General features: G+C 46.7%; 1 pseudogene across 1 annotated transcript; it reads left to right on the top strand.

The window, feature by feature from the left end:
• Window positions 1-4,128: 4,128 nt before the first annotated feature.
• LOC309400868 (arylamine N-acetyltransferase 2-like) lies at window positions 4,129-4,941 on the top strand (annotated as a pseudogene). The gene has a single exon. The product of its transcript is annotated as an arylamine N-acetyltransferase 2-like (transcript).
• The last annotated feature ends 2,088 nt before the right edge of the window (window positions 4,942-7,029 follow it).

The following is a 7,029-nucleotide window of genomic DNA, read 5'->3' as shown; positions in this document are numbered from 1 at the left end:
CCCCACTTTTTGGTAATTCTACTATATCGTCCATTGCAATCTCCTCCCACAGGATGGTTGGCTCTGCTACTGGTTGCAGCAGTCCGGGGGTGGTGGTGGTGTTCCCAGTTGTGTCTTCATTATGGCCCAGATGGTGCAACTCTTCACATAACTGCCCATGTCTTTCTTTATGCCGGGCCACCAGAATTGCCTCCGGGCTAAGTGTAAAGTCTTTAGAAACCCAAAGTGGCCTGCCGGTTTGGCACTGTGACTCCTCTGGAGGATTAGGGTGTGTAGGGATTCCGGGATGTAGAGTTTCGGTAATATGCTTCTCTGAGGTCTAATTTGGTGAAGACTTTTCCCTTGGCCAGGTGAGATAGCATGTCCTTCATGAGGGGGAGAAGGTATAGGTTGTCTACACACACAGCATTAATTTCTCTAAAGTCCACACACTCTCATAGTTCCATCTTTATTTTTCTTGGAAGAGGACTGGCGCTGTGACCTGTGGCTTGCCTGGCTCAATGAACCCCCTTGCTAGTTTTTTGTCTATGTATTTGTGCATTTCTTGCATTTTCTGGGGCGTCATGGCATACAGTTTGGGCTTGGGTAGTTTTGCCCTGGGGATGATTTTGATGGCGCAGGGTGGGGGTGGGGGGCAGAACATCACACTCAGCCTTGCTGAATACTTCTGTGAGGTCCTGATATTCCTTCGGGAAATGTTTGGTCTCTGGGGTTTTGTTGGATATGGCTGCCATTTGTTCTGGTGGGCTCTTTTGGGGGGTTTCCTGCGTAGGTAGTGTTTCTGCTTGCTGGAGTGGAAGGGGTTGGGGCCCCCTTGCTATCCTAAATCTGTGGGTACCCCCTTGCCACCAGATGGTCAGTCCCCACTTTTCTAGCCAGGAGAGTCCCAGTATGACTGCATCTGTCATTTTGGGGGCTATTATGAATTGAATTACTTCCCAGTGATCCGCTAGCTCTAGTCTCACTGGTTCGGTCAGGTGGGTGGCATAGGCTCCCCCTATTAGGGACCCATTGACCTGTTCAAAATGGATCGGGCGCGCCAGTCTTTTTGCTCTGATCCCCAATTTCAGGACCGTGTTTAGGTTGATCATCTAGTGCTTCTAGTACAGCCTGAGTCTATTAGGGCTTGAAAAGTCCCCTCGGTTCCCATTTATGGAGCTGTGAGGCATATTGGGAAAATGAAAGGGTGAACTGGTCCTCTTACCACTGGGTCATTTTTGCCCTTGTCCTTGCTGTCATAGGATTCTAGCAACTGGTCTTCGTTCCCTGGGGTCGTCGTCCCCCCCCTTTGGCTAGGTGGGGAGGGACCTCTGCAGCCTGGAGGGCCTTCCGGAAGTGTTGGTAGCCCATTTGGGGCCTCGTTCCGGTCGTGCCCTGGGTGGTGGCTCTGGCCTTGGCTTTGGGGCTGGGGTCATGCACACAGATGCCATGTGGCCCACCCACCCCCGCATCTGTAGCATTTCAGCAGAGTACGAGGGGGTGGTGGTTTCGTGGCACGCTGTGTTGCTGTGGTTCCCCGTTGGCTGGGCAGTTTCAGGTCGGGTTGACCTCTCTCTTTCATGTCCGGTGGCTTTCTCATGTCGTTTGCGCGCAATCTGCCATCGACTTTTATTGCTACTCAGAACCACTCAGAGAGTCAGTTTGGGATGTCCCGGTAAACAGTTACCTGGGCAATCTGCTTGTCCTGAAAAAATGCACTAAAGCCGCTCTGGTAAAGGGGGAGCCTTCCAATGACTCTCCTAAATTCACAGATGTGCTCTTGGATGGGGTGGCCCCTCTGCTTTAGGTTGCTGAGCTCATCTTCCACATACGGCTCCTCCTCTGCCTCCTCAAATCTGGCCTGTAGGAGTCGTAGGAAGTCATCTATGCCTTGCAGTTGGGGGGGGGGGTCCTCTTGTGGAGGGCTGCTAGCCATTCCCTTGCTTCTCCCTCTAGTCCCTCTGCAATAGTATTCACTATGGCACTGGAGGATGAGTAGAGGTGCCCATAGCATTCTAGGTGGATCTCAGCTGAGTCAAGGAATAGGGCTAACTGGTCTGAGTCCCCATCAAACTTTCCCCTGAACCAGGGCAGTTCGTTCAGCACTGCTCCTCCCTCCTCCTGCCAGCCTCTGTATGCTTCCGTTTGATAAGGCTGGCCATCTTCCTCAGCTCTAATTCAGAGAGAGGGAAGGGGTTGTCTACCCTGGGCAGCCTGCCAGCTTCGTGGAAGAGGCACTGGTTGCAGCCTCCTTCTGATGGGTGGAGAAGGGGGGCTGTGTTCCAGTGGTGGGTTTCTGCCGGTTCGCACCGGATCGGGCAAACCGGTTGATGAATTTCACCGATCCGGTGAGAGGAGGTTCGGCCGGTGGACCCAGAAGTAACTTCCGGAACGCCTGCCCCGGTCCTGTCGCTCACTCACCCTTGTTGTCCCATCGCAGCTCACTCACTCCCCCGCCCGTCCGCACTAAACTAGGCTAGCCCAGCCTGCCACTCAGTAATTGGCTGGAGTCCAGCCAATCAGTGAGTGGGCTGAAGGCGACCCATTTAAAAGCATGGTGCCAGAGTCTTTCTCATTCCCGAGCAGCTGTCGCATTGCGCTTACTGATCGGTCCTCCCTTCGCTTCACCTCCCAGCAGCTTGCTGCTTCCCTCAGGTAAGCAACTAAGCGCGAGGGGGGCGGGCAGGAGGTTAGCTTATGCCAGCTCGCAAAAGGCGTGGGCTGGCGTACGCCATGCGGCCGAAAGCGGGTGGGCGGCGGCGCGGCCTAGCATTCGTGAGGGAAGTTGGTTAGTTTTTGGCTAGTTTTCTATATTTTGCTGCTTTTATGTCCTTTTTTTGTTGGAAGCCAGGGTCATTTGGAGTCAGGACACATCCAAATTGAATTAAATCAATCAATAAATTTGGCTAATGAACAGGTCTGCTAGTAAATCTATTCAGCACACTTGCTGCGTGGCATTTTGCCAAACATTGTTTTTTGTGAAATCAAGTTATACTGTAGGTAGAAGATTTCCACATTCTTCAAAGAAAGTTCCTTGAATCAGGATGAGGTAAAATTAATCTGAGAATTCTGTGGTGATTGAATGACTGAAGGAGAAGACAGAAAAAACAAGGTAGAGATAAACAAGAAGGGCTCAGTGGTTAAGACGCTAAGCTTGTCAATCGGAAAGTTTGGCAGTTCGGCAGTTCAAATCCCTAGCGCCACGTAACGGAGTGAGCTCCCGTTACTTGTCCCAGCTTCTGCACACCTAGCCGTTCAAAAGCATGCAAAAATGCAAGTAGAAAAATAGGGACCACCTTTGGTGGGAAGGTAACAGTGTTCCGTGAGCCTTTGGCATTTAGTCATGCAGGCCACATGACCACGGAGAATGTCTTCAGACAGTGCTGACTCTTTGGCTTTGAAATGGAGATGAGCACTGCCACCTAGAGTCGGGAATGACTAGCACATATGTGCAAGGGGAACCTTTACCAGAAAAAACAAGAAGGAAAGTTATGTATGTGTGACAGCAGGGGAGTCTCAGATCACTATCCAAGTAAATGAAGGCATCCATGCATACAGACACACAATCAAGTGTTCTTACCGAGAATTAAAACAGCTCAGCTTGAATAATTTAGAGTCCTCTATCATGACTCCGTACCCAGCACAGATAATGGCACCAAGCTTGGTTGCTCTCCATGTGTTAAGCAAGATCAATTACACCTCCTTCCCAAAATACCTCTGCAAAATAAACCTGAAAAGCAGAACATTCCCTAACATTGTATTCCTTGAGAAATTCAATGCCCTAAAGAGATTTGAGGCAAAAAAGGGTTAATATACATAAATTATAGAATGAAGCAAGTGGGAGGTTCTAACTTTTTTCACTTCCTCTTTTGGTTCCTTGGAATAATGAAACTATCAGCCGCTGTATACACAGCAAAACTCATAGCAGAAATTCCAACAGGAAAGGTTTTCAGGAAGAGGGGAAGGAAATCGGGCAGGAAAGGAGAAGAGACTTGGGAACTAGAGTGTCTTGGAGTCTCAACCGCAGTTTAGAGCTTCGTTATTGAAAGTGATCAAAACAGCAGAACAAGATCTTGGAAAAAGTTGAAAAGAAGGAATCTTGAAACACTTCCCCATTCACTTTTTCAAGATCTTCCATCCAATCTTGAGATGGATGTTGGATGTTACCTCCAACAGATTGGGTTCCAATGTCCCTCTGCCGGCCCTTCTTTGGAGACCCTCAAGTGCATCCATCGTTCCCACCTCTTCTCCATAGCCTTTGAGAGCATCAGCATCCATTGTCAAGAGCCCATGCACCTGGAATTGCTTCGTTTGTATGAGAAGATTGTCCAAAACCACCAGAGTGTTTTTGTTATGAACTGAACGGACTTTTCCAGTGGTTGTTGCGAGCGTTAGGATTTCACACCAAAATCTTAGCCGCACATGTCTGCAACCGCTTCATGCAGTGTTATGGTCCTCCGTTGGACCACTTGGTCATTTTGGTAGACTTGGACGGATGGCAGTTCCTGTGCGATGTTGGGTTTGGAGAAGGTTTCCTGGAACTGTTAGAGCTGAAGTCAGAGGTGGAACAAGTTCAAGAAGGAGGCATATTCTGGTTGAGCCTGGAAGGAGCTACCTGGGTCCTGGAATGCTGGAAAATTTCTGGAGAGAGGGGGAGATTCCACTATAAATTCACTCTAGAGGAGAAGAAACTGGAAGACTTTTCTGACATGTGTCTTTACAACCAGACTTCACCCTGTTCCATCTTCACCTGCAAATCCTTTTGTTCATTGCACAAAGCAGCTGGTGGACGTTTAACCTACATGGGTCAGTGGCTCATTTCCACCAGGGGAAAGGAGTGTATGGAAACGGTCTTGCAGGACTCCGAGATCACAACCGTTCTCTTTGATCAATTTGGAATCAAACTGAAGAGCTTTGAACCCAAAAATGAAAAAAATCCTGCCACCTCCTCAACAAGATTAACTAGTGGGAGAAGCCAAAAGGGTGATCTCTTTGAATGAAATATGGAATTGGGCAGGTTGATCTATTAAGGATCTGTGGCTACCTCTTTAATGAGATTAATTCCTGGGGAAAGCCAAGGGTGAACACTTTTAGATTATAATGAAATATGGAATTGGGCAGATTGATTGATGAAGGATCTATTAAAGATCATGCCTGGGATCATGGTTGTGATTCTGTAAGGGTTAAGAGACACTTCAACTGATTAAATTTGGATATCCTACTGATTAGCACTTTAGTGTTGTAGCAATTACTGGATCATCTTTTAGATTTTTAAGGAACCCTGCATGTGATTTTGCCTGTATTTGTACACTTATCAATGATTGCTACATAAAAGATGAACCAAGATACATTGGTAGTCTGTCAGTCTATGCTTTAAGAGAGAGGGGAGGCAGAGGCAGAGAGAGAAACAGAGGGGCTTCAAAATCTTCATGCAAACAGCTATGCAGATCCACACGTGCTGAGAGACGGGTCCATCCTTCTTTGCAAACGAAAAATGTTTCCAAATCTTCGCACAAAGAATGCCACAGAAGGGCATACGGTGTGTCTGTGTCACCTGGCCATACTTGCAAATGAAAAGATCTCATCCAAGAGTCCTTTTCCCAACCCGGGTGCATCTTCCCAGCGTGCCACCCATAAACTTCCCCCACAGTCCAGCCAAAAGCCGGTCCCACACGCCGAGGCCAATTGCACCAATAATCTCCCACGCCTCTCTTCTTCCTTTCTTCCTCCCTTCCTATCTACCTACCTACTTTCCTGCCTTCTTTCTTTCTTTCTTTCTCTTTCTTTATTTTCTACTGAATGATGGGCTGGCTGCTAAAGCAAGTTCATGGCACATACTTGAAAGTAAATCAGGAAGACTGTAATTCTGGGGGTCTGTCTGGCAAGAACAAAGAATGCTTATCAACAGGAAATATGCATGTGTAAAGTTTGTAGCAATTATGGGTAGTTAGACAACTTGCAGACTTCAGCTAAAAGTTAGGGATGGCCTGCAGTAAATGAAATGTGTATTAGATAGCTCCTGGGGCATTCATTAGCCAAGGCTTGGGAATAGGGACAGGTAGAGACTAATAGAACAAATTGTAGAATTATTACTAAAATGTTTATTAGATGATATTTCTTGTTATCTCACCTTGTCCCACCTTCTTCTTTAGTGGAAGTGTACAAAGCTTACTTAATCCTTTGATCTTGGTTCTTGGCCTTTTGACCAGGAACCCTTCTCCTTGGAGTACTCCAATAAAAAGCAATCAGAAAACCTGCACCTCATGTCTGGCATCCATCATTGCCTTCAGCACCAAGCTCAGACCTAAATTGGGGACAACAATCTGGGGGCTCGTCCGGGATTCCAGACCTGGATTCAATAGGATGACACCAAAGACTACCAGAGGAGGGCCCCTGGATGGGTAAGACTTAGTGGTTGAAAGGTGTGTGATTGCTCTGAAATAAAACTCCCGGTCGGTGACCAAGACTGTGTGTTTCTGCACTGCCAGCCACCCTCAGCGCTCATGAGTCTTTTGATAGTGCTTGACTACTCTGAAAAGAAAGGGGTGATGCAGAGATCTGCGTGTATCACTGATGCATAGAGTGGATTGATTGAATGCTATGAATCACTGTCTAAATGAACGTCCAGCCTCAGTAAGATCCTTGGTGACTTCTTTTTTTTTTTTTTTGTAAAAAGTTTTTATTGGTTTTAAAACATTTATAGGGAAAAGGTAATAGGGTACATAGAAAATTTTAGTAGCTCCCATGTTAGCAGTAGAAATCCCCCCAAATCTCACACTTTTACAATTTTAAAAATAACATGTAAAGGATAGCATAAACAGAATTCTTACTTTATATCAACAATATGTTCAATCATCTCTTTCTTTGTCACTTCCCTTGGACAATCCAGGTGATTTTTGGCTGTTTCAGCGACCTGATAATATGGGACTTATTGAGCAACTAAAAGCAATATTGCAGAAACAAAAGAGACAGACAGAGGTACAATATTTGAGTGTATTTGTAAAACTTATTAATAGTCCATTTCTGTTAGAGGAGTGTGGAGGTAGTATA

The sequence above is a fragment of the Natrix helvetica genome (genome assembly GCF_964273705.1).
Source record: "Natrix helvetica genome assembly, chromosome: W".
NCBI lineage: Eukaryota > Metazoa > Chordata > Lepidosauria > Squamata > Natricidae > Natrix > Natrix helvetica.
The sequence above is the reverse complement of the archived record's forward strand: the minus strand, read 5'-3'. Positions and strand labels throughout refer to the sequence as shown.